Source organism: Lissotriton helveticus, chromosome 7, assembly GCF_964261635.1.
Source record: "Lissotriton helveticus chromosome 7, aLisHel1.1, whole genome shotgun sequence".
In the NCBI taxonomy this organism is placed as follows: domain Eukaryota; kingdom Metazoa; phylum Chordata; class Amphibia; order Caudata; family Salamandridae; genus Lissotriton; species Lissotriton helveticus.
Window position 1 is genome coordinate 808127346 of NC_136068.1, and position 27992 is coordinate 808155337.

Genomic DNA, 27992 nt, shown 5'->3' on the forward strand with positions numbered 1-27992 from the left:
CGTAAAACTTCAAAAAAGGGTGTGCTACTTGCTTGGAACGCACACAATGACAAGCCGGACTCCTGTGTGTGACCCTCAGTATTCAAGGGGAGTTAATTCCTGAACTTAAAATGCACCACAGGGCGTGTTTGCACAGTGGTGAAGTTGAGGGGCGGAGCCTGAGTTGACATAACACAACCTGTGGCACACTTTAAGTGGGGGAATTAATTCCTCTTCAATCTTGAGGGTCCCTTTGGGCCAACTAGCCCACCAGGTACCCCCAGCAAGCGCCACAGAGCTACGTTGCAGAGTGTTGTAAAAAGGGGCGTTGCCTCTGAACACCTCTATGCAACACAGCTCTCTGGCACATACTGGAGGTACCTGGTGGGCTAGTTGGCCTCCAGGGACCATCAGGATTGAGGAGGAATTAATTCCCAAACTTAAACAGCGCCACAGGGTGTGTTTGCACACATGTCACCTCAGGCCATGCCCCCCTCCTTCACCACTGTGCAAATGCGCCCTGTGGAGTGTTTAAGTTGGGAAATTAACTCCCCTTGAATACTGAGGGTTCCTAAGGGTAAACTAGCCCAACAGGTATCTCCAGTATGCACCAGGGAGCTGCATTGCAGACAGGTGTTCAGAGCCCATGCCCCTTTTTACACCTCTCTGCAACACAGCTCTGTGGCACTCACTTGAGGTACCTAGTGGGCTAGTTTGACCCTAGGGACCCTTAGGATTCAAGGGGACTTAGAACGGCCTCAGGGCGCATTTACACTGTGGTGAAGGGAGGGGACGGGGCCTTAGGTGACATGTGCGAACAAGCCCTGTGACTGCATAGGACTGTTGGTGAATGAGTGGATGTGTGAGTAGATCTTGGTATTACTAAATAGGTGTGTTGTAAGTGGTATTAGTATGTCCATTGTTTTGAAAATGTTAGTTTCTATTTTTGAGTGTGTATCAGGTTATATTAGGGTGAGAGGAGGTCTGCCACTCTATCACAAGGAATATGTCATCAGTGATGTCATCAGTGATGTCATTTGAGATGTCATGAGTGATGTCATGAGTGATGGCACTGACCATGTCATGAGTGATGTAATATGTGATGTCATCAGCAGTGCATTGCGGGCACGCGAGATATAGTTAGCTGAACTAACTATAACGGGGCGATTTCATTGGTTTTGTACGAGTGAAATATCCAGCCAACTATAACGCCCTGAAACCTATGGTTTTTTCAGTGAATATATATATATACATATATATGCACCAAGGTATATTGGTGAATCAGTGGGTGCATGAGCGCTTGTATGGGTGATTCAGTGGGTGCGTGACTGACTGTATAAGTGAGTGATTAGGTGACTCAGTGAATTATATGGCTGAGTGACTGGTTGTGTGAATGTCTATATCAGTCCGTCAGTTAGTGTCTAGGTGGCTATCTGGGTGTGTGAGTGGGTATGTAAGATTCTATGTGAGTGAGAAATTAGTTGTCTGAATACCTCTATTGGTGTCTGTGAGGGTGGGTGAGGGTGTGTGTGACTACCTGCATAGATGAGTGAGTGGGTGAGTCAGTGGCTGTACGGGTTAGCGAGTGCATCTGTGGGAGGCTGTATGGTTGACTGAGTATATATATGGCTGTGTCGGTGACTGACTTGATGTGTCAGTGGCATGTGGGTGAGTAACTGCATATGTGAAAGGCAGTATAGGTGATTGTTGGAGTTTATGAGTGACTCAATGGGTGAGTGAATGTGAGAGTGGTGGTATGGATGAGTGTGTGCTTGTGTCAGTAACTGTACAGTTGAGTGAGTATGTGTTAGTATATGTGTGAGTAAGTGGGTGTGTGTAACTATATCGGTGAGTAAGTGTCTATGTGATTGACGTTATAGGTGATTAAGTAGGTTTGTGAGTAGCTTTATGAGTCACTGACAGTGTGTGAGTAGGTGTATGGGTGTATCAGTGGATATATCATTGGCTGTATTAGTGAGTGAGTTGGATTATGAGTGGTTGTATGGATGACTGAGTAGATGTGTGTATAGAACTATAAATCAGTGAGTGGGTGTGTAAGTACTGGTATGGGTGTGTCAATGGTTTTGAGAATAGTAGAGTGGAAGTTGGAGTGGATGTATGAAAGGTTATATGTCAGGGCGCATCCGCCCGGTTCACCACCGGTTGCCGAGAGAAAGAGGAACTAGGACAAGAACTACATCTCCCGGCATACCTCCTGATAGGGACGTCCCGCTTGACCAGGACACAATGTCAGAGACTCTGAACATAACAAGGGAGTAGACCCTGAACTCTGCCGATTAGTTTGGTGACTTCAGGGTCTCGAGCTGTCCCGGTACTTCATTCACAAGAGGCGGTAAGGGTGCTCGTAACAATAGCACTACCTTTTCTGGACAATTTCATTTGTTGTTACCTCCTGGGGATCGTGTGGTTGCTCTGCCGTCTCCTCTGTTGGCGAGATCACGTTTTCCCCGGTCTCTTGCGGAGGACAACACAGGGCTGCTTCCTGGTGTTCCTGTCTTCCTTCCCTGTTGGTGAGAGAAGCTGTTTGCCACAGTCTCATGCAGGGGAGAAATAATTCAAAGAAAGATACATTATTTAATCATCTCTCGAGTGCACACTCTCGTTTTGGTATAGAGTGGGAAGCGTGCTTGGTTTTCGTCAAGCATCCAGCAGAGCCTTCCGGATACCCTTGTATTTATGTTGTGAGCAGTACATCAGGTTTTTGAGGATTTATGGGTTTAACTTTGCCCTGCATGCCAGAAAACATTGTGCGATACCAATAGGACTGGAATGCTAAGTTCTGACCAAGCTATCATTTGACTGTGTATATTTACATAGAGGATATGGTAGGAAACTTCCCTTACTCCTGTGTCATGGATCATGAATACAAACAAAGCCTCAATATGTTGGTATAAGTGCAAGAATGAGATTGCGCTTTGTTTTTTTCTTTTACACTGTCTTTTCATTTATTTGATTGTAGGAGAGATTAGGGGGTATCCAGGAAGATATCTGCCTTACCAGGCTTTTTCAACACCTAGATGGGGTAGGTGGGAATATGTCTCATACCTCTTCTTTGGTAATCGTGTAATTTCTGCTTAAAGAACTCACATTGATTGTTGTTTCTTCATAACAGAATTTGTGTTGGGATTCTGCAAAACACCCTCTTCTCTCTCCTGATACAGCTACTTCTTTCCTATACAGGTAGTGTGATACAGTAGGTCTAACTGCTTCAATGATTAGTACTATAGAAACTGTTTGTGTTACCTATTGATGGACAGTATAGGTATGGTATTCCTATTTTGTCATCCACAGATCTCCCTCCCTGCAGTTTCTACCCTTTCATTCCCTCGCTTGACTATCTCACTAGACTGTGTGTCTAATATTCTGGACGTGGGGCAGTCAAGAGGTGGACCCCATTGAGGATTCCATCAGGGAAACCCCACATTCTATGTGTGTATGTGGGGGTCCATCAGATATTCTCTTTTGATGTCATCACTGATGTCATCATTGAAGTCATTTGAGATGTCATCAGTGATTTCATCAGTGATGTCACTGACCATGTCATGAGTGATGCAATATGTGAGATCATAAGCAGTGCATTGCGGGGAAGCAAATTATAGTTAGGTCAGCTGTACAAGTGAAATGTCTGCCTAACTATAACACTCCAGTAACCTTTGGTTTTTACCATGAATTTCTAAGGTTTTTTAATTACATTTCCTAACTATAATGTCTCTGTAACCTTTGTTTTGTATTTTAGTGGATCTATGAGATGGTGCATCAGTCTATCAATGGTTCTGTAACAAACTGCGTGGCTTTGTCAGTGCATCTATGACTGGGTGCATCAGTGTCTCAATGGATCTGTGATTTGGTTGCATGAGTCTCCCGGTCAATCTGAGAGTAGGGTCATGAGTGCCTTTGCGCATTTGAAAGTAAGTATATGGTTGTCTGACTGGATCTGTGAGTGGGTGCATGAGTGTCTAAGAGGGTGTCTTAGTGGTCATGTAAATGGGTGCATCACTGTCTGAGTAGGTCTGTTAGAGAGTGTAACTGACAGGATCTGTGACTAGGTGTGTGAGTGACTGTATGGGTGTGTGAGTGGATATATGTGCATCTGAGTGGATCTGTGAGTGGGTGTATAAGTGTCTCACTGGGTCTGCAGTGGGTGTGTGAGTGTCTCTGAAGGTCTGTGAGTACATTTGTGAGTGTGTGAGTAGGCCTGTAAGTGGGTGCGTAAATCTCTGGCTGGGTCCGCACATGGGGGCATGACTCTCTAAGTAAGTGGATGTATGAGTATCTGAGTGGTCCTGTGAGTGGGTGTTTGGGTGCCCAGATGGGTCTGTGAATGGGTGTAAGAGACCATAAGTAGGTATGAGACTGTGCACATACATCTATGAGTGGGTCTCTAAGTAGGTGCGCAACTCTCTGAGTGGGTCTGTACATGGGTGGTTCACTCTCCAAATGAGTCTGTAAGTGGATAAATGAGTACCTGAATGAGTATGTGAGTGGGTGCATGAGTATCTGAGTGGGTATGTGATTGAATGTATAAATGTCTGAGTGGGTATGTGAATGGGTGTATAAGTGTCTGAGTAAATTTGTGAGTGCATGCATGAGTCTGTGACTGTAACCAGCCATGGGTATATAGATAAAGATTCTTTTTGTTTTATATTTCCACTAATATTCGAAATATCAGCATGATAGTTGCGACGTCCCCTTAATGGTACACAGGGGCTGAGCTGGTGGCCACGGGATCATCGTGAATATCGCATCCAATTAAGAAAACAATTTTGGACACAAAACTTGTATCACTAATAACCCCATTTCTCAAACATGGGTCAGAGTATCTCCACCCTGACCACTTATCTTAGCTTTGACACAAATTTTCAGCCACAGGAAGTGCTCCTTACGATAAAATGGCAGCTGGAACTTTCTATTCAGGTTGCATCCAGCCAATGAGACTATTCCCACTGGTGTGTGTTTTCACATTTGACTTCGAACATGTCCCGATGTACCCGCGATCATAGCAAAACCTCAGCGAAATATCCACAATCAGAGATATCACTATATTGTTCAGATTTAATTTCACAAAAACTGTTGAACGGATTTGCGCTAAATAATGAAATGCACAATCTGCATAGCAACATCCACCGTTCTGCCAAATTTGGTTAATTTAATTCTGTCGAGCAGTTTGGATGGTAGGTTTGACAACACGTTCTTTTGGGAATTACCATTACAAACGCACCTTTATTTCACACTCCTATTTCTCCGTCCCCACTACACAGATCAACCCCAAACTTTCCATGACACACAGAAACTACTTTGACACTCTTCTGAGAAAGTTTCACGAAGATTGGTCAAACGAAGCCTACATTATCGGCAAGCCAAATAATCTTTTTCCTATGGAAACCAGGGGGCAGATGTATCATCTTCCAGTTTAGCGAGTCCTTAATTGCGATTTGTAGCGAATCGCAATTAAGGAATAGCAAAATGGTATGTATGTACTTTTTTGCGATTATCTAGCGATTTCTTAAAAATCGCTAATAATTCCGAGAATTTTTTGCGATTCCTTAATTAGCGAATTTCGCAAATTAAGAAATCGCTAAAAACGTGAATCTGCAATACTGGAACAGGCTGATGACATCACACACACGAAGTTGGAGTGATTGCCTGCACCTGCTTGCCTGAGCCACACCCAGTGGCAGTTGGAACACTGTTTGGTGGCAGAGCAGACCTGTTTGGAGTGCAATGGAGTCACAGAATGCACAGGAGGAAATGTCTGCTGAGAAGAGGAAAAGGAAGCACAAATTTACAGAAAAGGAACAAGAAATCCTCATAGAAGAAATAGTGTGTAGCCATGAACTACATATTGGAAAAAAGGCCTTAAAAGTTCCTGAATCAAGGAAGAGAAAAATTTGGTTGGAGATCCAGGAAAAAGTAAATGCTGTTGGGGTTACCAATAGAACCATTGATGAAATCAAAAAACGATTGTATGACATGCGTCAAAGATCCAAAGAGAAACTTGCAGAAAGGATCAAGGAGAGTAACAAAACTGGTGGTGGTACATCAACAGCAAACCAACCAACACCCCATGAGGAACTCATTGAAACAACCCTGCTTCCAGAGAGTGTGAGTGGAGTGGCTAACATTGATAGCTCTGAGCCTACACCAACTGCAGAAGGTAAGATGCATGCAAAGATTCATCAGAAATGTGTGTAATGCATGTGTGTGTGTTCCGTGCATGTTGTCAGTGTGAGGAATGTAGTACTCCAGTGAGACCGTGAAACATGCATGAAACAATGCATCATGGGATCTGTAGTGCAATCCTGACTTTTTCATGTTTCCATCATAGAAACACATGATGTTTTTTTTAAATATTTTATTGAAATTTAACAGAAACAATAACAGTATACACAAGGCAGAAAAGTGAATTGGGAACACAGTCGTGGGTCCAAGTACTCGGTGCTTCATCATTGTAGCGATTATAATACAATCATAATTGTTCGTGGGAAGGGGGCAGCGAGGAAACCAACAACAGTACAACTAAGTCAATAATTGGAATGCCAATCAGGGGGACAAGGTTACATCGGGAAACAAATCTTGCGGGGGAGTGCATACATTGCCACGATATGTGTTCCATTGTGACCAGATTCTACCCCACTTCCTGGGCCTTCCTCGTGACAGATACACAGTCTTCTCGCGAAACATGCACCAGTCCATATTCTCTTCCCACAAAGTTACAGTCGGCGGTCTATGGGAGCCCCAGAGCTGTGCGATGTCTCTTTTGGCGATCATATTGCCAAGGGTCGCCCAGGTGATCTGTGCCGTGTTATAGTCATTGGGCTCCCAGACATTCAGGAGGCAGCGTCTGGCTTCGGGCAGTAGCGTCACCCCAGTGACCCTCTCCATCACGACATGCACACGGGACCAAAACTCAACCACCACCGGGCATTCCCATAGGATGTGAAGGAAGGTACCAGTCATACCGCAGCCACGCTTACACAAATTATCCAAAGAGTAACCCATGCGCACCAGACTCGGGCCAGTGACATACACACAGTGGAGGATCTTAAGTTGAACGAATCTAAGGCGTGCGGGTATGGCAACTTCTTTCGGCGAGGACAGAGAGGACTGCCAGTCCTCCTCATCTAATTCTAGACCGTCGGCAGTCCACGAGGCCCTCAGGCGCACCAGCAGGTCGGCCCTGTTATGGATCAGCTTCTTATAAATTAATGAGATAGTGCTGTCGGGCACATATCCATCCAGAATACGGTCCTCAAGGGGAGAGGATTCAGGAATATCTGAACCCACAGCAAAGACTGACAGTAGGGCATGTCGGACCTGAGCGTACCTGAAGAATTCTCTGTCCCCAAGTTCATACTCCATCTTAAGCGCCTCAAAGGTCTTAACGTCGCCTTTAGACCAAAGATCCCCCGCCTTAGTGATTCCAATCATATCCCATTTATCAAATCCTTTCGATTGCCATAAATTACCCAGACTTTCAGAATCATACAACGAGGTCGCACGGGTAAGTCTATCATTCCATCCCAAGGCCGCATTCGCATCATGCCACACATGTACCGCGATTTTAGTGGGTCCGGCCAGTGATTTACAGAGCCTCTTGGAATACAGCGCCCTATTGAAGTTCCCCCCCGGCAGTAGGTGTTTATCCATAGCAAAGGCGGGGGCGGGACCGGGAACATATGTCGCGTGATTAACCGCGCTTAATTGGGAGGCCCAGTAGTAGCGCCTGATGTCAGGAAGGGCAATGCCTCCGTCATACCACGGGAGCGTGAGTTTAGACAGAGCAATGCATGCACGGCCGTCCCAGACCAGTTGCCGTTGTAGACTTTCCACCTCTCGAAAGTAACCAGAGGGAACGGGGTCAAATGAATTCTGGAGAGCGTACAAAAATCTAGGCAGCGACATCATTTTAAAGAGAGCCGCACGACCGAGCGGTGACAGTGGCAAATGACGCCAGCGTGTAACATCTAGCTTCAGCCGTTGAAGAGGGGGTAGCAGGTTGCGTTCGTAGCGAACGGTGGGGTCCAAGGAGACATATATCCCCAAGTATTTGAAGCCGGTCTCAGTTACTTGAATCGGAAATCTACGAGGCAAAGGGGGGAGACCACCAGCCAAAACGCAGACACAGGATTTAGTCCAATTGATAATGAGACCCGAGTTCTTCCCGAAGGAGGTCAGAACATCGAAGAGCACGTTCAAGGATTTCTGAGGGGAAGTAAGATATAGGAGAATGTCATCTGCGTATAACGAGATACGATCCTCGAAGTCGGGAGCCCACCGAATGCCCTTTATGGAAGGCTCCCAACGGAGCCATTCCGCCAACGGTTCCAGTACGAGGGCGAAGAGCAATGGAGACAACGGGCAGCCCTGCCGAGTGCCACGTCCAAGTGTGAAGACACCGGACGCCTTCCCATTAACCACCACCTGGGTAAGGGGCATCTCATAAAGAAGTTTCACCCAAGCGATGAACACGGGGCCGAATCCAAATTTTGAGAGGGCTGCCCAAAGGTAGGGCCATTCGATAGTATCGAAAGCCATAGTAGCATCAAGGGAAGCTAAAATGGCCGACTCAGTGAGAGTCTCAGCCCTCGCGAGAACTCCGTGGAGTCTCCGAAGATTAAGGGCGGTGTTTCGATGAGGAATTAAACCGGACTGATCTGGATGGATCAAGTCCCCGATCACCTTAATCAAACGATTAGCCAACAGTTTAGCTAGGATTTTGGGTTCGGCATTAAGCAGAGATATAGGTCTGTACGAGGCACAGCGATCCCGTGGCTTACCCTCCTTATAAATTACAACAATAGTAGCAAGTCGCTGATCGGCGGGAAGGGAACCCGTGGCCAAAGCCTCAAGGAACATACCCTTCAAGTAGGGCGCCATTTTGTCGGGTCGCAGTTTATAAAGTTCAATGGGTAAACCATTGGGGCCCATTGCTTTGCCTGGGCGGAGGGAACGTATAGCCCGCGCTACTTCGTCCGCAGTAAGGGTTGCATCCATGAGGTCTCTGTCATCTTCGGAAAAGCAGGGCAAAGCGATGTCACGAAGCAACAACCGGGAGTCTTCCTCGTCCCTATCACAGACCGAGGCATACACTGTTTTAAAGTGGTCAACAAAGCACTCAACAATTCCGACTGGGTCAGTGACACACTCACCATCCGGCCTCTCAATCATGGGGACAACACGATTCACTCTTTCTTTCTTGTCCAGCCACGCAATCAACTTACCGGCCTTGTCACCCACATCATACATCCTGCCCTGTTGCTCTCTGCTCATCACCTTTGCCGCGTCAGTGACGACGGACCTATAATCAGCCTGTTTCAGACTGCGAGAATGTATATTTAAACGTGTTACTTCTGAATCAAGGTCACTCTCTAGTGCAGTTATCTCAGTTTCTAGGCGCACAAGCTCCTCGTTTTTAGCCTTTTTAGCAGCGGCAATCAGTGAAAGAGAATGCCCACGAATGACAGTCTTAAAAGCTTCCCCACAAAGAAACCGAAGAAGAAACAGACCCCACATTATCATTGAAGTAATGATCCATGGCTTTAACAAGTTCAGAACGGGTTTTGGGGTTATGAAAGTACCAAGGGTTAATAGGAGCCACTCTGCCTACACTGCCCACCCCTACCGCAAGCCGAAGCCACAAGGGGGAATGATCAGAAATACCCCTGGGAAAATGGCGAACCTCATTGATGGAGGAGGATTGGGCCGATGGCATTAAAAAATAGTCTAACCTGGAGAGACTACCATGTGCCCCAGAATGGAAGGTATACTGAAATTGTGTAGGGTGCATCAACCTCCAGCTATCTATGAGCCCAAAGGTATCAAGGAAGTCGCTCAGCCACATATGAGATCTGGCCAAGTCCCTGGGGGGAAAACGATCCGCAGTACCAGAGACAACGGAGTTAAAATCCCCTCCGAGGATAAGAAGACCCTCAGGCAGCCCCAATATGACCCTACACAAATCAGCATATGTAGAGGCCTGTAAGCCCGGGGGGATATATATCGTGAGTATGGACAGTGTCTTCCCTTCCCATCTACCCGTGAGCGCAGCGTAGCGCCCTCTATCATCAAGTATAACTTCATCAATTTCAAAGGGGAGAGAAGACCGGATAAGAATGCCAACCCCCCTGGAGCCAGCGGTGAAACCGGAGTGAGCAACTAGGCGGTATCCACGTCTGTTCATGGCTCGACACGTATTCCCTACAAGATGCGTCTCCTGTAGAAGAACAACATCGGGTGAATGGCGTCTGAGGAACTGCAACACTACCCCTCTCTTTATCCTGTCTCCCAACCCATTAACATTCCATGATAATAGTCTCAACTCACCACTCCCCATCCCCGAGAAGAAGTAGAGCACCCCACACACGGAGCCCAATGACCGAAATAGTTAGAAAAAACAATTGGATGCCTTGTGAAATGGAAACAAACACACACACATCCCACCACCGCCCCCAACTTAAACCCGTTACAACACCCCCCACCCTGCACCCCTGCGGAAGACTCAAAAGCCACCCCAACTTGCAGTGTGCCTGTCGCCCCATCAAGAACTAATCTACACAAAGAACCCAGGAGGAGGAAGAGTCCCCTTCACCCCTGCCACTCTCAGGCCGATCTAAAAGAAGAACTAAAGAATAATTGTCCAAACTCAGCTGGATAAGTTGGAAAGTTCAGACGTCAGGATCCACAAGTCACTCCTGCTCCGGCGAGCCACCATGGGCGCCGCCGGGGTACTCAGTACAATCATCCCTTTTAGGCAAAGAATAAAGCCAGTCACTGACACTGTCCGGGCGATCAAAGAAAAACGTTCGTTCCTCGTACTCGATACGAAGTCTGGTCGGAAACAACATGGCGTACTTGAGGCCTAAGTCCCGTAGCCGTCTCTTGACTCCCTGGAATCCCATTCTCTGCCTCTGAACGAACGGGGTAAAGTCCGTGTAAAAGTTCACCGTGGCATTCTCGAACTTCACAGGGCCCTTGTCCTGAGAGGCTTGCAAGATGGTATCCCTATCCCTGAAATGGAATAGTCTAGCAATGATAGGTCTCGGGGGGGGCACCCGGCTTAACCTTTCCGCCTGGGATTCGATGAGCACGCTCGACCGCGAAGAATTTAGTGAGTCCGGCGGGAGCAAGATAGTTGGAGACCAGATCTTCCACCAGGAGGTCGGTTGCAGAAGTCTCGGGATTTTCAGGGACCCCAATAATGCGCACGTTGCGAGGGGCCCTGTTTTCATAGTCCTCCAGACGACGGGCAATCACATCACGGGAAGAACGCAAATTCCCGATCTCGGTCTGAACGTCCGTCACATCGGTAGTCAGGCTGGAAGTCTTCAGATCTAACGCCTTGATCCTCTCATTAGTCTTTGCCAGGTCCGCTCTAATCAGCGTAACATCCACGACCACCGTGTCGATCTTGGAGGCAAGAGTCTCACATTGCTGCCCCATGGAGGCCTTCAGACTGGTAATGGCACTCATAACGTCCTGCAGCGACACTTATGGTGTCGTAGCGGAGGCAGCCTTAGGGTCGTCAGGCGTACGGCCAGCACTACTGGGGGATCCCTTCAATTGGGAGTAGTGATCCATGATGTTCGTCTGGGTCTGTCCCCCTCGGTGAGGCGTCTTGGTCTTGCATTTCTCCGCCTCGGGTCTGGTGGCCATATTGGAGAAAGGACCCCGGAAGGGCCCACGCGACCTGGTGAAAATGGCCGGCCGCGATGTAGTCAAAGAATAACGAAACTGGCCAAAATCAACGTAAATGCCAATAGTGCAGAAAACAAGGCAAAGCGCAGGAGGACACACCACGGTGTGAGGGCACCAGGCAGGATCAAGGGCAGATCAGAGCAGCGTTTCAGTCGATCCACGCCGGGAGTAGGAAAGCGAAACTGAAAGTTAGGCAGAGGTCCTCTGGGGGAGAAACCCCTCCGGCCGGCAGAGTAACTAAGCCCCCGGTCTCGTCCCGGGGCGGGCCGCAAAGTTTAAGACGACGTAAAAGTGGATCCCAACGTCCGATTTCAAATCTTCGAGAAATATTGGAATCAGCAAGAGTTCGTCTGCAAAAGCCCATCATCAAAATCAGGATGTAGTAAGGATGTGTGCGAAGGGCGGCGCGGGTCTCGGGAGCTCTCTGCTCACACGACCATCTTAGATGCCCGCGAAGCTCCTCCTCCCACACATGATGTTTATTAAATTAATTATGAAGGTAAACATATACTTTAGTTAGTTTTCCTTTTTCACAGAAAAAAGAAAAACATTTATTTGTTGAAAAATGCACATACAAACACAAACTCATATGTCTCACTCTACATCCACAGAACACTCAAGGGAATCCAGGGAAAAAAGTGAGGGGGATGAATCACCTCCCCATGTCACATCTGATACTGAAGGAGAAGGCCCTGATGCCACTGCCCTTACTGAAATTGTGCGCAGAAAGCGCAGGCCTGTAGCTCCTCTGCCATCATTGGAGGATGATGAAAATGGAGATGGAGGTACAGTACACACTGAGCACTACACAGTTGGCCCTCGTGACTCACAAGACCAACCCCTTAGTCAAAGGAGAACACGGTCATTCCGATATCAGACATGTAGGAGCAGCAGTGGGCAAATGGAAGCAGGCACAGTTTTTGCTGGTCTTGAGCAGGATATGCTTCACGTACAGCGCCTGCAACATAAGGACCTCAGATCAATAAATAGACAGCTCTTAATATTGAACCGAAATCAAGCAAGCATGTCTGCATCAATAGAAAAACTGTGTCAGACCCTTGAACGTACGGAGAAAGCTCGCAACAAGGCTGCCCAGCATGCACATATGAGGATGCATGGCTACACAAAAGCAATTAACCGCCTATGCACTGTCACTAGCAACCTCACCAGGTGCAGCATTAACATGCAGCGTGAAATGAGCGAATGCACACGTAACATGGCACACAGCTTGGACAGAGTGACTTCTGCAGTTGAAATTTTGCAAACCTCCAACTCCGGTGCAGGAGCTCTCATTGCTTCTGCTGACAGTGAGGACACCTCCAGTAGGAGCAGTAGGAACCCCACACCAACTAATCACTTGACCCAGCGCAGAAGTTAAAGGCATGCAGGCACAGCACATGAGCAAGAAATCAGACAACCACAGGAACATCCTGCTTCAAGCCGCCACCGCAAAATGTGACAGTTTAAAGTGCAATACTTTGTACATTACTGCATTGTGGAACATCGCTTCATGTGACATTTGAGTTAATTTTCATTTACTTACATCCAACATTTAAAGTTCTAAACCTGCACTTTGGTTTGTGTGCTGTGAATAAAAACAACAGTTGCAAAAAATAATTTAATTGTATTTTTTCTTCTCTTACCTAAAAGTAATTACGTGTAATCTCAGACCGTCTTTGACGGCCAGCCACAGCTCCTACTCCTGCTGCAGCCCTTCTAGGTGGAGGTATGTCATCATCATCAGATGTGTCTGACTCACTCACTTCAATGTCTGTACCTTTGTGCATGGCCATGTTATGCAGCATTGCACAGCTAGTTAGAATTTTACAACAGGTTTCTGGACTGTATTGCAAAGCGCCTCCACTTTTGTGTATGCATCTGAAACGGCTTTTTAATATGCCAAATGTGCGTTCAATGACCCCACGTGTTGACGGGTGTGCCTTGTTGTACCTTCTTTCACTTGCATTTGCAGGGTTCGGCGTTAGGATGAAGTCACGCACTGCATAGGCGATGTCACCTGCATGGATGACAAGAGAAATGTGACATTATGTTCCAATGTCAAATGATGAATGGATGGATGGATGGATGGATGTTTGCATGAGTGTGAATTACCTAGCAGGTATCCGTCTCCGAACTGTCCAGCACTCAGACGTCTATGAATTCCGCTATGTCTGAAGATAAAGGAGTCATGCGTGCTGCCTGGGTGCTTTGCCACTATGTCATTGATGATATATTTGGCATTGCACACAATCTGGATGTTGAGAGAGTGGTAGCATTTCCTATTACGAAATACATATTCTGTGGTTGATGGTGGAGTGATGGCAATATGAGTTCCATCTATGCATCCAATCACATGTGGGAAGCGTGCAATTTGATAGAATTCCAACTTGGTATCCTGTATGGCTTGTTGGGTGTTTGAGAAGTAGATGTGATGTTGAAGCCTGCTCAGCATTGCATCCAGAAACACATGGAAAAAGTGTGATAGGGCACTTTGTGACACCCCACCAACCTCTGCAATGACGCTTTGAAAAGACCTTGAACCCAAAAGGTGCAATGAGCACAATACCTGCACATGAGTGGGAATTGATTGTGTCCTGCCTGTTGGGTGCTCCAAAAAAGGTTTCAATTCATTGATGAGGTCCATAATGGTGTGAGGATGAAGTCTGTACTTCTCATGAATGTCCTCTTCAGTCTGCTCAAACAGCCTAATGCGTAATCTGAAGATTCTCTCCTGTCTCTGTCTCCTCTGTCAAGAGCTTGAATGCGCAATGGCTATCAGGTATAGTCCAGCCATTTTGGGAATCAATTGAGTGCATTCTGGGTGCCTTTTTATATTTTTTTTAACTTACCACCTGCATGTAGTTGGTGTTAATTGCGATTTCTTAAATAGCGATTTTCAGGAATTCGCAAATAGCGATTTTTTCATACATCCTGTTGCGATTTCTTATTCTGCTATTTCTTGTTAGCGAATTTCGCTAAAGTAAGAAAATGCTCAATTAGGATTCCCACATTAATTCACAGAAAACCACTTCACGCTAATTAAGAAATCGCAATAATTGCGATTTCATATTTTGCGAAGCAATTTCTTTCTTACATCCCATTTCTTTTGTCGCAAACAATGAAATTTTGCTATTCGCATTGTTTGCGACAAAAAAAACACTTGATACATCTGCCCCCAGGTCCTAACTATAACTACCTACTGGCAACTTTCACTGGCAAAATCCCTTAATTTATGTACATACAAATTCAGTAAAAAAAAACAAAGGTTATACCTTTTAAAACCTTATAGTTAGGGGAATATTTCAGTGACAACAATAACGCTTTGATATAAAAAAACACAGAAATTCACCAGTTATTGTTAGCAGAGCTAAGTGTTGCACAGTGTGTACACTGTACTTAGTAGATACTTTTTATTACTCTGTAGTGTATTTCTCATGATTTTCACTTTCTGAAAACTGTCTGATACAGGGTAAACTTTCTCCATAGAATGAACAATGTTTACAAGACCCAATTCTCTACTTATACATACTTAATTTCTCAATGTAGGTTCGGTGCCTCTCAGGGGTTTGATACAGATGAAAGCTGTCTTTAGTAGGATAATCCTTTTGGAACAGGAGTTTATTAATTTTAGGAACTAGGCTTTCTCTCAACAGTTATATACAGACCATATGCAATGAGGGGTTCCCATATATATGATTTTTTAATGTTAGCGTGAACCACACTACTTGTGAACTGCAAGGCATAGGATCAATGTGGCACATAGCTCATGCTTTCTAAATCTAAGGGAGGTGTGTCTGTGATGGCATTTATGATGCCTCATACTCTTCTGAGCTATTTTGTACTCAAATTCAGAGTTCTAATGCTATACCCGTTTATAGAGCAACATGTACAAAAGGAGCTTGGATGATCTCATCAGTGACTAATTTACACATACAAGTTTATTTTTACACTTTTGACTAACTTTACCTCTTATGGCTATTCACCATTTACTAGTGTTAAGTTACTGAACAGTGTAGAGTTGCATGTCCCCACCCTTAAAACAAGAACTGGAGCCAAAATTACTGTGTGCAAGTGCAAGTTACTATTGCCAAAAAGGAGCAGTAGAAAGTCCAGCACCACGCGGGCCAACTACAGATACTGCAACTCCCTTCCCTGGAGGCGGGGACTTAAACTGGGAAATAATTGAATATAATAATTCCATTAATTTACTCTGTACTACATAACCCTTCTTTGAGGTCAGTGGGCATTATGCCCACAGTATGATCTTCTTTAAACTCAGTCATGAAGCATTAACTGAAAAACAGAATAAACAGAGACAATGGGTTTCAGGTAAACTATATTTATATTACTAAACCCAATACTAGTGTACGACACACTTGTAGGCAAGCATACATTGTAGCCCTGCCATGCTTCCCAAATCGCTTGGGCTGATCAAGTTATTGAAGTCATGGTACAGCAAGGAAACACAGGCAACATAATTCCACCCCATGTTTTTCAGGCCAAATTCTACCACCCAGAAAGTTCACAAACACGCCTCCATAATTCCTCTCTAAGGGATGTTCTGACATGAAAGCACAATGGAAACAGGTTTAGTTAGGTGAAAGGTGTGACTATGGTTCAGGGGTTGCTGGAAGGTGACACACATCTTTACCAGGTACTACTGATTGTGGTCCCCATAGAGTGGGCTCTTGAGTAGAGGATCACCTCCCTACAAAAGAGCATGAGGATAAGTGTCTGATCACCCACCTCTTGTCTGGCTTCCAGTTTTTCTCAGTGAATATGTGGTTTTCTAAAAAAAAATGGAGAGCTGGTCCAGACACAGACCAGCTCATCTGAACCCCGGACATCATTTACTCATATATAATGTGCTTAATCTGTTCCCTGCTGAGTCTCTTTCCCTTGTCTAAATCTAATTTATAGCCAGAGCTCTGCACCCCACCCACACACACATACACACACGCACACTCACACACACCCACGCACGCACATGGACACACACACACACACACTCTCGCTCTCTCTATTCCAGTGATACTTTCTAGCCCTTTAAGTATTCCATGCATACCAAAAGAGAGACATGAGCATTCCAAAATGTACGGCGCACAGAGAGTAAAGCACCTTCAGCAGAGAGCTCTGATTAATCCACAGCCAATCTTGCCGGGAGGGGGAGGAGTCAGAGGCGGAGCCGGCCATAAATGCACGACGCAGCACGGGAGCGGGCAATTTTGAACTGTGTCATTGCTGCGCGGACCGCTGCTGCAGCGCTCTGTTTTTAATACTCTTTTTAAAACTTAGAAATTGAATCGCTGATCTGTTGTTGTGCTTTTAACTCTAATAACTGAAATTGATCTCACCTCACTCGCAGGTAGACTCCTGTCACTCTGCTCAGCACCACCACCCGGCTTCAGCCAATCTTGCCTGGATGGGGAGGAGTCAGAGGCAGTGCCGGCCATAAATGCACACCGCAGCACGGGAGCTCAGGGGACGCTCGCAGCGGGTGCGTAGAAGGCGTGCCAAAGGCAAGCCCATCTGTGCCCCGCCCAGGGGCCATAATCCATGGCCAAATCATAAAATACTCCTCTGTGGAACTCAGATCAAGGGCCCAGCCGGCCATGCCCCTTGATCCATCTATCCACAAGCGTATTAGCGTTAACCATATCAATCGACCACGGAGATTCCATGTTGACCCATCACCCCCCACTCCTCACTGCCCCCAAACCTCCGTCCCTACCAAAGTAAAACACGTCATCTTACGTATTTTTTACCTCAACACCCGCTCACTGGTTAAACACCAGTTAGACATCTTTCTGTTGCTCATGTTCGAAAAAACCATATGTCTTTTTGGTTACAGAGACCTGGCTTAACCTCGATTCCACCCCAGACATATTGGCTGTGCTACCTCAGGATTATTACATACTCCAGGCAAACCGGCTTCCAGATAAAACAGGTGGTGGAGTAGCCGCCATCATTCATAAGGACCATAATTCACCACCATTACCCCTCTCAGTCCCCCGTCAGTAGAGAATTTGGCCATTAAACTAGACTCTAATGCTGGACCCCTCATTTGTGTTATTGTCTACAGGCCCCCATAGCACATGCCCTCATTTCCTGTCTATTTGAGTGAAAAAATGGATAATCTGGCCACAAGCTACTCTAACATACTTCTCATAGGTGATATGAACTATTGGTTCAATGACACCCTTGGAGGGCCGCACTCCACTGAACTATCGGACTTACTCTCCAACCTTAACTTCACATAGCACATATCCTCACCCACTCACATCAAAGGGCACATACTGGACCAAATCTGGTCGACCAACTTAACCTTGTCGGTACCCACAATCTTACCATGCATATGGTCAGACCATCATTTAATAATATTATGGCAGCAATCCCCCTCAGCATCCAGACCCCCACGGCTGAGGGTGGCATGATAAGGAAGTGGAGGGCTCTCAATAAACAAGATTTCATCAACACTTTGGCTAGCTCAGTGCCTTATCCCAACCCCGATATTAACTCCATGGAAGAGAATATTTCTACCTGGCTACTTGCAGCATGTAATACACATGCCCGCTTACTAAACTCAATCGTGCGCATAAAGCCGACTCTCAGAAATGGTTCTCTGAGGAGCTAAAAAAGCAAAAGCTAGCTCTCCATCAAAAAGAAAGGAGATGGAGAGTAAGTTACTCCCTCAAAGAAAAAACTCAATGCTCCAAGGCTCGTAAAGAGTATAAAAACGCTATAACAGCAGCCACGGCCACCCACTTCTCTGCCAGAATTCTGAGCTCCCACAACAGGTCAAAGAAAATCTTCATGATAGTAAATGATCTTTGTAATGCTGAGAGAATTATCCCCAAACAGACCCCTACTCGGGGGCGTGGCCACGGCGGAGAGCGGAATGGCTGCTCTTCTGTGAGGCTCCTCCATGCGGGCTCCCGGCGGAGACGAACACGATGTGATCAGCTGCTCCAGTTTCTCGCAACCTACCTGATTTGCTTCCTGATGCCGCCCTGTGCCTTTGGGTGATTTTTGCCACCTTGGGGGCGACCTACGGCGGTGTGTGGGGCGGACGAGAATCGAGGCCTCCGGACCCAGGCGCCATCTTCTCTTCTGCGCCGGAGCGCTGGGTGAGTGCGGCGCGGGTCTCGGCTGCCGGGCCTCTTGCTCTCAGCTGCTCCCCTGAGCCTCCTAGCGCGCTGCCCTTCCTCCGCGGGACCCCCGGTTGGGGCACCTGATTCCTGGGGCGCGACCGTGGCCAGCCGGCCTAGGGGTGTGCTGGGTCCGGGGCATCGATTTGCCGGCCTGCGCTGGTTTTCGGGCGGCGGGCGGGTGCGCTTGCCTGGGGGCGGCGGGGCTTGGGGTTTGCGGCATCTGGGGATCCCGGCGGCGCTCCCCGGTGACTTCCGGCGGCCCCGCCCCACGCACGCCTGGTGAGACACCTGGTTTCCCCCCCTTCCTCCTGGGCCTGGTGTCAGGAGAGGGTCGCTCCCCACCCTACGGGCCACTGACAACGACGCTTCATCACCAGTGCCCTGCCTGCACTGTACCCTGCTGTACCCTGCCATTGGCCATCGGCAACTGCTGGGCACCATTGCGCCACATATACGGACCGAGCCTTCGTTGCCTTCGCAGGAAGTTATTAGTCACTGCACACGTCCTTGGGGCCTACCGGAGCGCGGGCCTGCTTGCGGCCTATTGCTACCTACCTTGCTGATTGACGCCGTGAACGGACGCCGCTACTACTGCGTCACCCACTCAGTCTCGGCGATGGGGAAGAGGGACCCGAACCAACGGAAGCTCAGCTTCGATAAGACCTCCATCCTCACTACGGACCCTCCGCCTGGGGCAGCCTCTGGGGCTGCTGGCGCTGTAGACGCGGGGGACGCTGCGTCTATGATGGCCGCCATGATGGGAGAAATGCGTGCTGGCTTCAAGGCTCTGGACACTCGCTTTGACGCTCTCGACCAACGGCTCTCTGACATGAGCTCCACAGTGCAGGCTCATGATCATAGACTCGACTTAGCAGAGTCCAGGATATCGGATGTGGAGGACGGTGCCGCAAAATCGCTGAAACGACTGGAGCATGTCGAGAAACTTCTAAAAGAAGTGGCCATAAAAAACGAAGACTTGGAAGCGCGTAGCCGGCGCAATAACATTCGTATCCTCGGTGTGGCGGAGACAACTGCCACAGGCCGGTTTGATACCTTTGTAGAACATCTTCTCCTTGAACTATTTGGTAAGGACACCTTCACTGCTGGCTTTGTCGTCGAACGTGCCCATAGATCACTAGGGCCCAAACCACGCACTGGCCTCCCACCCCGGCCCATAATAGCTAGAATCATGAACTTTCGCGACCGAGACGCCGCGCTCCGCGCTGCACAGGAGGCGGGAGAAGTGCAGTGGCAGGGCAGCAAGCTGTCCTTCTTCCCGGATTTCACACTCATGGTGTAAGAAGCGCGTCGCAAATATGCTGGAGTCAAGTCAGCCCTCCGTAACCTTGGCCTAAAGTACGGCATGCTCTATCCGGCAAGACTGAAGGTGGAGGTGAATGGCAGATTCTGCATCTTTGACTCTCCAGCTGAAGCGCAAGACTTTTGTCACGGCTACAAAAAGCAAGGCTCAACATCTCCCTCTGGCTCCGGCCCGCATTCTCCACCCCGCAATGACACACAGTCCAGCGCTGACCTTTTTGCCGAAACCGACTGGGGCTGAATGTCCTGTGCCTCCTCCTCCTTGAACACTACTTGTTCTATTATTAATGGTTGTGTACTTTCAGGTTTTGTTGTACGAACATTGACTATGTGGTCGCTTTGCCGGGCTGCCAGCGTGGCGTGGCGTGGCGTTGCTACCCCCCATGGCGTACGCCTGCTTGCATACTTTCTTTTGGGGTTTAATGTTTTTTTTATTGCAAGCATATTCATTCATATTGTGGTTTTCACAATTGGTAGTTTCTATTGTGTTTCAACACTTGACTGGGGTCTGCCTCTCATGGGATGTTGGGAGGCTGGTGGTGGGTGGGGGACGGGATGTGTGTTGTTTTTGTGGTCTTTTTTGTTTGTGTGTGGTAGCGGGATTCATGAGAATGGCTTGTCGGATGCACGATTACACTTGATCGACCTTGGTATGGCGCTATGGCCAGGATAGGCCTTCAGGCTGGCCCTTTCAGGTTGACGCTGATGACTTGGAATGTTCGGGGCTTGAACACCACGCGGAAACGCAAACAGGTTCTGAACTATGCAGCGCGTTACAAGGTGGATGTCCTCTTCCTACAAGAAACCCACCTTGTACGGTCAGACACTAACTCATTGGCCAAGGGATGGGGTACACATAGAGTATTTTCGTGTTATAGTAAATACGCAAGAGGGGTGGCGATTCTGGTCCATAAGCGTGTTCCCTTTGTGTTGATTGATAGCAAGACTGATGATGAGGGCAGATATGTGCTGATCTCTGGCGTGTTGTATGGGTATAAAATTGCACTGGTGAGTGTCTACGGCCCTAATGTTGACTCCCCTGCCTTTTTCCAAAACCTACAGCTTATGCTGCTTCGTACCGACATTGATTTACTGGTGATGGGGGGTGACTTCAACCTCTTGCTGAACCCTGGTAGAGACAGCACCTCCCTCTCCCCTGACTGCAAACCGCTTGCCCGCTCGGTGATGGCGGACATTTGCTCTTTTTCTTAATTGATGTTGAGGCCCGGCTGCACCCACTCACCCCGGACTACACACACCACTCAGGTTTTCATAACACTAGCACCAGAATAGACTACTGGCTACTCTCCCCAGGCGTGGCGGGATGGGTGGAAGATCTCTCCACTCCCCCGCGCACGCTATCTGATCACTCTCCTGTGGTGTTGACACTGGCGGTCCCGAGACTGGGTGGCTATGAACGGCAGTGGCGTTTCCCTGGCAGGGCCCTGCTGGACCCGGTTTTTACTGAGGAGGTCCGTACGGCCATTGATGATTATTTTGACACTAACACTGGCTCTGTGACCTCCTGGGCCACGCTATGGGAAGGCTTTAAGGCCACCATCCGCGGGGTTTGTATTGCCAAACATGTCGGGGCCCTACGTGACACTCGCACCACTTTAACCCGCATAAAGGCTGAACTCTCCGCACTGGAGGGGGAGATACTCAGGGATCCCTCGCGGCCCGAGAGGCCAAACGCCTCGAGTTACTGCTGGAGTTTAGAGACGCTGCGGACAGGGAGTTACGATTCTTAGGTAAACACTACACAGCGCGTCAGTATGGTGAGGGAGAGAGGCCGGGCAGGATGCTGGCGCAGATGCTCCGCCCGCCACACCAGGCAGCTTACGTCACTGATATCCTCGACTCACAGGGTACACGGCATCACTCCACTCCCGACATTTGCGACACCTTTTTGTCATACTACAAACTTCTTTACACTTCTACACTGTCAGGGGACTACTGCAACCCGGGGTCGTATCTAAACGAGATAGCCATGGTATACCTGGAGAAAAACATGCAGGACTTCCTGGCTGAGCCCATTACGCCGGATTTCATAATTGAGGCTATAGACTCACTGAGGAGTTCCTCGGCGCCGGGTCTTGATGGGTTTTCTGCCGACTTTTATAAAGAATACAAAGAGGAACTGGTGCCACGCCTTGTGGAGGTATATGCTGAGGCGTTGGAGTCGGGCATTCTCCCCCCCACCCTCCGGGAGGTGGTCATAGTTCTGCTGCCCAAGCCGGGTCGCGATCCCTCATACTGTAGTTCTTATAGACCTCTGTCCCTCCTAAACCTCGACTACAAAATTTTGGCCAAAGTTCTGGCAATCCGCTTGGCGCTGCTTGTGGATACCATAGTCTCGCCGGCCCAGTACGGCTTTGTCCCACACAGGTCTACCTCCTTAAATCTCCGTACACTGTTTTCTGTTCTGCATAGAATTGACCCTTCCACCCCGGCGGCTGCGGTGTTTCTGGATGCCGAAAAAGAGTTCGACACCCTGGAGTGGCCCTTTTTTTTATCGATCATGCGGAGAATGGGCATGCCCGCAATGTTTGTGGCCACGGTAGAGTTACTGTATTCGGCGCCCACTGCTCGGATACGTTTGAATGGCACTATAACTGAAAACGTTGCACTTTCTAGAGGGACCCGGCAGGGCTGCCCCTTATCCCCGCTCCTGTTCATCCTTGCAATGGACCCCTTGATCCGTCATTTCCAGGAAAAGCACCTCCACAGAGGACTCCAATTCCGCACTGGCCCACTCCTCATCTCTCTATATGCAGACGACACGGTCTTGTATGTCCGAGCTCCTAGTACCAATTTGGAACCATTGATTCATGAGATCACGCGCTTCGGCGAATATTTCGGCCTCAAGATAAATTGGCACAAGTCACTTATTTTTCCACTGACCCCCTCCACCGTGCAATGGAATTGCTCCTTCCCTCTGGAATGGTGCACAGACTCCGTTAAGTACCTTGGAGTCCACGTCCATCTTGATACGGTGTCCATTGCCCGACTGAACTACGGGCACCCCCTGGATTTTTTGGAGGATAATACGGAGCGGTGGCTCCGTCTTCCATTGTCCATGGCTGGCCTGATTGCCATTGTCAAAATGATTTTCCTCCCTCGGTTTTTGTACTTATTTAATAATATCCCGATCCCTCTTACTAAGGTTTTTTTTTCACAACTTCGCTCAACATTGCTGCGCTTGGTATGGGGCGGCAAGAGCCCTCGAGTGGCCTGGCGCACGTTGACATTACCTTATGAGAGAGGGGGATTTGGGGTGCCGGATTTTTATCTTTATTACTTGGTGGCACAGTGCTCATATGCACACTCCTGGTTTCACCCTGATGCCAGGGTCCCTTACCTGCGGCCTGAAGCCGACACGGCGCTCCCGGTGCCACTCATCTCCGTCCTCCCCAAGGGGCTCCCCCGGGACCCGCAAGACATACAGCCGATGTCCACCACGAGCTGGGCTTGGGATAAGTTGCGGAGACTGCTTCGCATGGACAGGTTGTACTCCTCTGCACTTCCACTTCCCAACTCTCACTGGCTCCCCTTTACTGGCGAGTCGGTGGTTAGCCGCACACTGTCCAAATTCCAAATACACACGATTGGTGACCTGTTTCCAGAGGGACATGCTTTCTCCCTGACGGAGGACGTCCGTTTCACTACCCGCACATTTATGGACGCCTTTACTTTAACTAGACTCCGGTCCATGCTGCGCGCTGAATTCCCCACATTTCCATTGCCCCCTGCAGATGACCCCGCACTTACATTTATAATACAAAACCAAGCGGGTACTCACGTGGTGTCGAAGCTATACAAACTATGCCTGGCCTCTTTTCCTTCCTCTGATGCTGCGGTGCGCGCCGCGTGGGAGGGCGACTTGGACATTCAGATAACGGACGATCAGTGGGAGGCGTGTTGCGCTGTCACGAGAGACGTGTCCATGAACAGCAGGCATAAACGTATACACTTCAAGTTCCTACGGAGGATGTATCACACTCCTGCGCTTGCTCATAAGATAGACGCTAGTAGGCCGCACTGTTGCCCCAAATGTGCCGCCCCGTATGCTGACTTCTCTCATTTATCATGGACGTGCCCGCGGCTGCATACATATTGGCTAGAGGTTCACAGGGTCCTGGGTGACATACTGGGCATGACACTGCAGCATACCCCTGAAATTGCGTTGCTTGGTTACGTTGCGAATTTCCCACGCCCTCTCCGTAGACTGGCGTCCATTTGCTTCCTTTTGGCCAAGAGGGAAATTGCGCTGCTCTGGTGCGCACGTCGCACTCCAACCGTTGGCGCATGGCTCAGGAGTGTGGCCTACTGCAATGTTAATAGCGCGGAGTATTCGGCACTGCTCCCGACTGCTTCCCGCCCGACAGACATTTGGGGGACATATCGGAGCTATGTTGAGAAGCTTACCCAGAAGACGCAATCCCAATCCCTTCATTCCATTGTCCCAGAGGGGGTGGGTTAGGGCGGGAGCGGCGCAGGCTGCGTGTCCGATGTCACCTTGCTTGTACACGCATTATATACAGGCCCTATCCTACGACCTGTTGTGGTTGGGGGGGTTGGGAAAGGGCGTGGGCACCGGTGTGCTTCCGAGCGAGATGCTTGTCTACTATGGAGCTTCACTCCTCTTGCATTGTGATCTGTACACATTGACATGTGGCACGATGGGTGGGCATCGTATTGCTTGACGCGACATTCTGAACCTGTACCTGTTACTGTGCTGCTCGACTTGCTTAATGTCTCTCGCACATTTTTTATATGATTTCCCTTTGGTGTATTGTGTTTCCTTCTTTTCCTTGCATTTATTTAATTTTTGTCTTAATGGTTTTATCGTATTGAAAATGGCACAATGTATTATTGCTCGAACCATTCCGATTACCCACATTCCTGCATTGTTTTCATTTGCTTATTGGATATTGTTTCACTGCATTGGTTCATTGAATGCAACTGTGAACTGCATTTTGTGCTTAATAAAGTCTTATTTAAAAAAAAAAAAAAACAGACCCCTACTCAAGATTTATGGAACTCCTTGAATGACTATTTCATGGATAAATTTCCAGCATTAAAGCAGGCGTCTTCACTCCCAGACACATGGAGCCTCCCGACAGTATGATAATCAATACAGTCACCATGGACTACTTTCCCGCCATTTGTTCACAGACCTTCTTAGACTTACTGGCCCGAGTCAAATCAGGCTCCCCTAGAGACTGCTGCTCCCCTTACATCCTAAAAGACATCTTTTCTGCCCTACCACTTACCATACTGCCCTTCTTAAATGAGTCTCTTGCGCACGGCAGGGCCCCAAATGCATTCAATAAATAGTGGGCCTTCTCCTAAAGAAATTAGGAGCCGACCCCCTGAATCCTTCAAACTATCGCCCCATCTCTTTGCTCCCCTTCTTGGCCAAAATATTAGAGGCCCATGTTGCCTCGTGATTATCCAACTTCAAACACTCAGAACACCTGGATCCTCACCAAGCAGGCTTCCGGCCCACCCAGTCTACTGAGACTGTAATCCTCGTGGTTCTATCAATCAATCAATCAATCAGAGTACTTGTAGAGTGTGCTACTTACCCGTGAGCGTATCAAGGCGCTGAGGGGAGGGGGTACTGCTACTGCTCGAAGAGCCAGGTCTTGAGGAGTCTTCTGAAGGCGAGTAGGTCTTGGGTCTGCCGTATGTGGGTAGGGAGGGTGTTCCAGGTCTTGGCGGCGAGGTAGGAGAATGATCTGCCGCCGGAGGTCATTCGTTGGATGCGGGGGACAGCGGCGAGGGCGAGGCTGGCGAAGCGGAGCTGGCGGATGGGGGTGTAGAAGCTGAGTCTGCTGTTAAGGTAGGCTGGTCCGGCGTTGTGGAGTGCTTTGTGTGCGTGGGTGAGGAGCTTGAAGGTGATCCTCTTGTCGAAGGGGAGCCAGTGTAGGTCTCTCAGGTGGGGGGTGATGTGGCTGCGGCAGGGGGCATTGACGATCAGTCGGGCAGAGGCGTTTTGGATGCGTTGTAGTCATTGTAGGTGTTTGGCTGGGATTCCTGCGTAGAGTGGGTTGCCGTAGTCCAGTCTGCTGCTGGCAAGGGCCTGTGTCACCGTTCTTCTTGTTTCGGTCAGGATCCACTTGTAGATCCTGCGGAGCATGCAGAGGGTGTTGTAGCAGGAGGAGGAGATGGCGTTGACCTACTTAGCCATGGAGAGGGAGGAGTCGAGGATGAATCCTAGGTTGCGTGCATGGTCGGTGGGTGTTGGTGCTGTTCCCAGTGTGGTCGGCCACCAGGAGTCGTCCCAGGCTGAGGGGGTGGGTCCCAGGATGAGTACCTCCGTCTTGTCCGAGTTTAGCTTCAGACGGTCGCTCCTCATCCAGTCGGCGACGGCCTTCATTCTCTCGTGGAGGTTGGTTTTGGCGGTGTGTGGGTCCTTGGTGAGGGAGAGGATGAGCTGGGTGTCGTCAGCGTAGGAGATGATATTGAGGTCATGGTGGTGGGCCACTTGTGCGAGGGGGGCCATGTAGATGTTGAACAGCGTCCGGCTGAGAGATGAGCCCTGGGGGACGTGTGTCTTTAGAGTGCGATGGCAGACCGTGTCGAAGGCAGCCGACCGGTCCAGGAGGATGAGGACTGATGTTTCGCCGTTGTCTAGTTGGCGCCTGATGTCATCTGTGGCGGCGATGAGGGCTGTCTCGGTGCTGTGGTTTCGTCTGAATCCGGACTGGGACTGCTCCAAGATGTTGTTGTCTTCCAGGTGGCAGGCCAATTGCCTGTTGATGATTTTCTCAATGACCTTTGCCGGGAACGGGAGCAGGGAGATGGGCCTGAAGTTCTTGAGGTCCTTGGGGTCCGCCTTGGGCTTCTTGAGGAGGGCATTGATTTTGGCGTGCTTCCAGCTTTCCGGGAATGTCACTGTTTTGGAGGAGATGTTGATGACCTTCCGTAGTTGGGGTGCGACAGCTGCGTCTGCTTTGTTGAATACGTGGTGTGGGCACGGGTCTGACGGAGATCCTGAGTGGATGGAGTACATGACCTTGCGTGTCTCATCGTCATTGACGTTGGACTAGGAGGTCAGGCGGATGGTGCTGGTGGTGTTTTCGCCGGGGAGGTGGAGTCGGGGCGGTTGTGGTGTTGAAGCTGTCATGGATGTCAGCGATCTTGCGGTGGAAGAAGATGGCTAGTGAGTCGCACAGTTCTTGTGAGGGCGGGATGTCGTTGGCGTTGGAGCTGGGGTTGTGAGTTCCTTTACAATGCAGAAGAGCTCTTTGCTGTTGTGTGCGTTGTTGTCCAAGCCGTCTTTGAAGGAGAATCTCTTGGCTAATCTGATGAGGTGGTGATGTCTGTGGGTGGCATCCTTGTGGGCTGCGTGGTTGTCCGGTGTGCGTTCGTGGAGCCATATTTTCTCCAGTTTCCGACATGTGCGTTTGGAGGTCTGGAGCTCGTCGGTGAACCAGGTGGCTCTCTTGCTGGTGTGGCTGTTGGAGGGTTTCTTGAGCGGGGCGAGGGTGTTGGCGCAGTCATTGATCCACTGCCTGAGGTTGCGGGCTGCAGCGTTAGGGTTGGTGGGGTCGGTGGGTGGGTTCTGGGCGAGAGTGGTGATCAGCTCGTCTTCAGTGACTTTGCTCCAGCAGCGGCGAGGCAGCTGTTGGGTGCGGTGGTGCGTGGTTAGTTTCTTGAAGGTGAAATGAATGCAGCGGTGGTCGGTCCAGTGGAGTTTGGTGGTGTGGTCGAAGGTGACGTGGGTGCATGTGGAGAAGACGGGGTCCAGCGTGTGGCCAGCGGCGTGGGTGGGTGCGGTGACGAGTTGTTTGAGGCCGAGGTTGGCGAGGTTGTCGA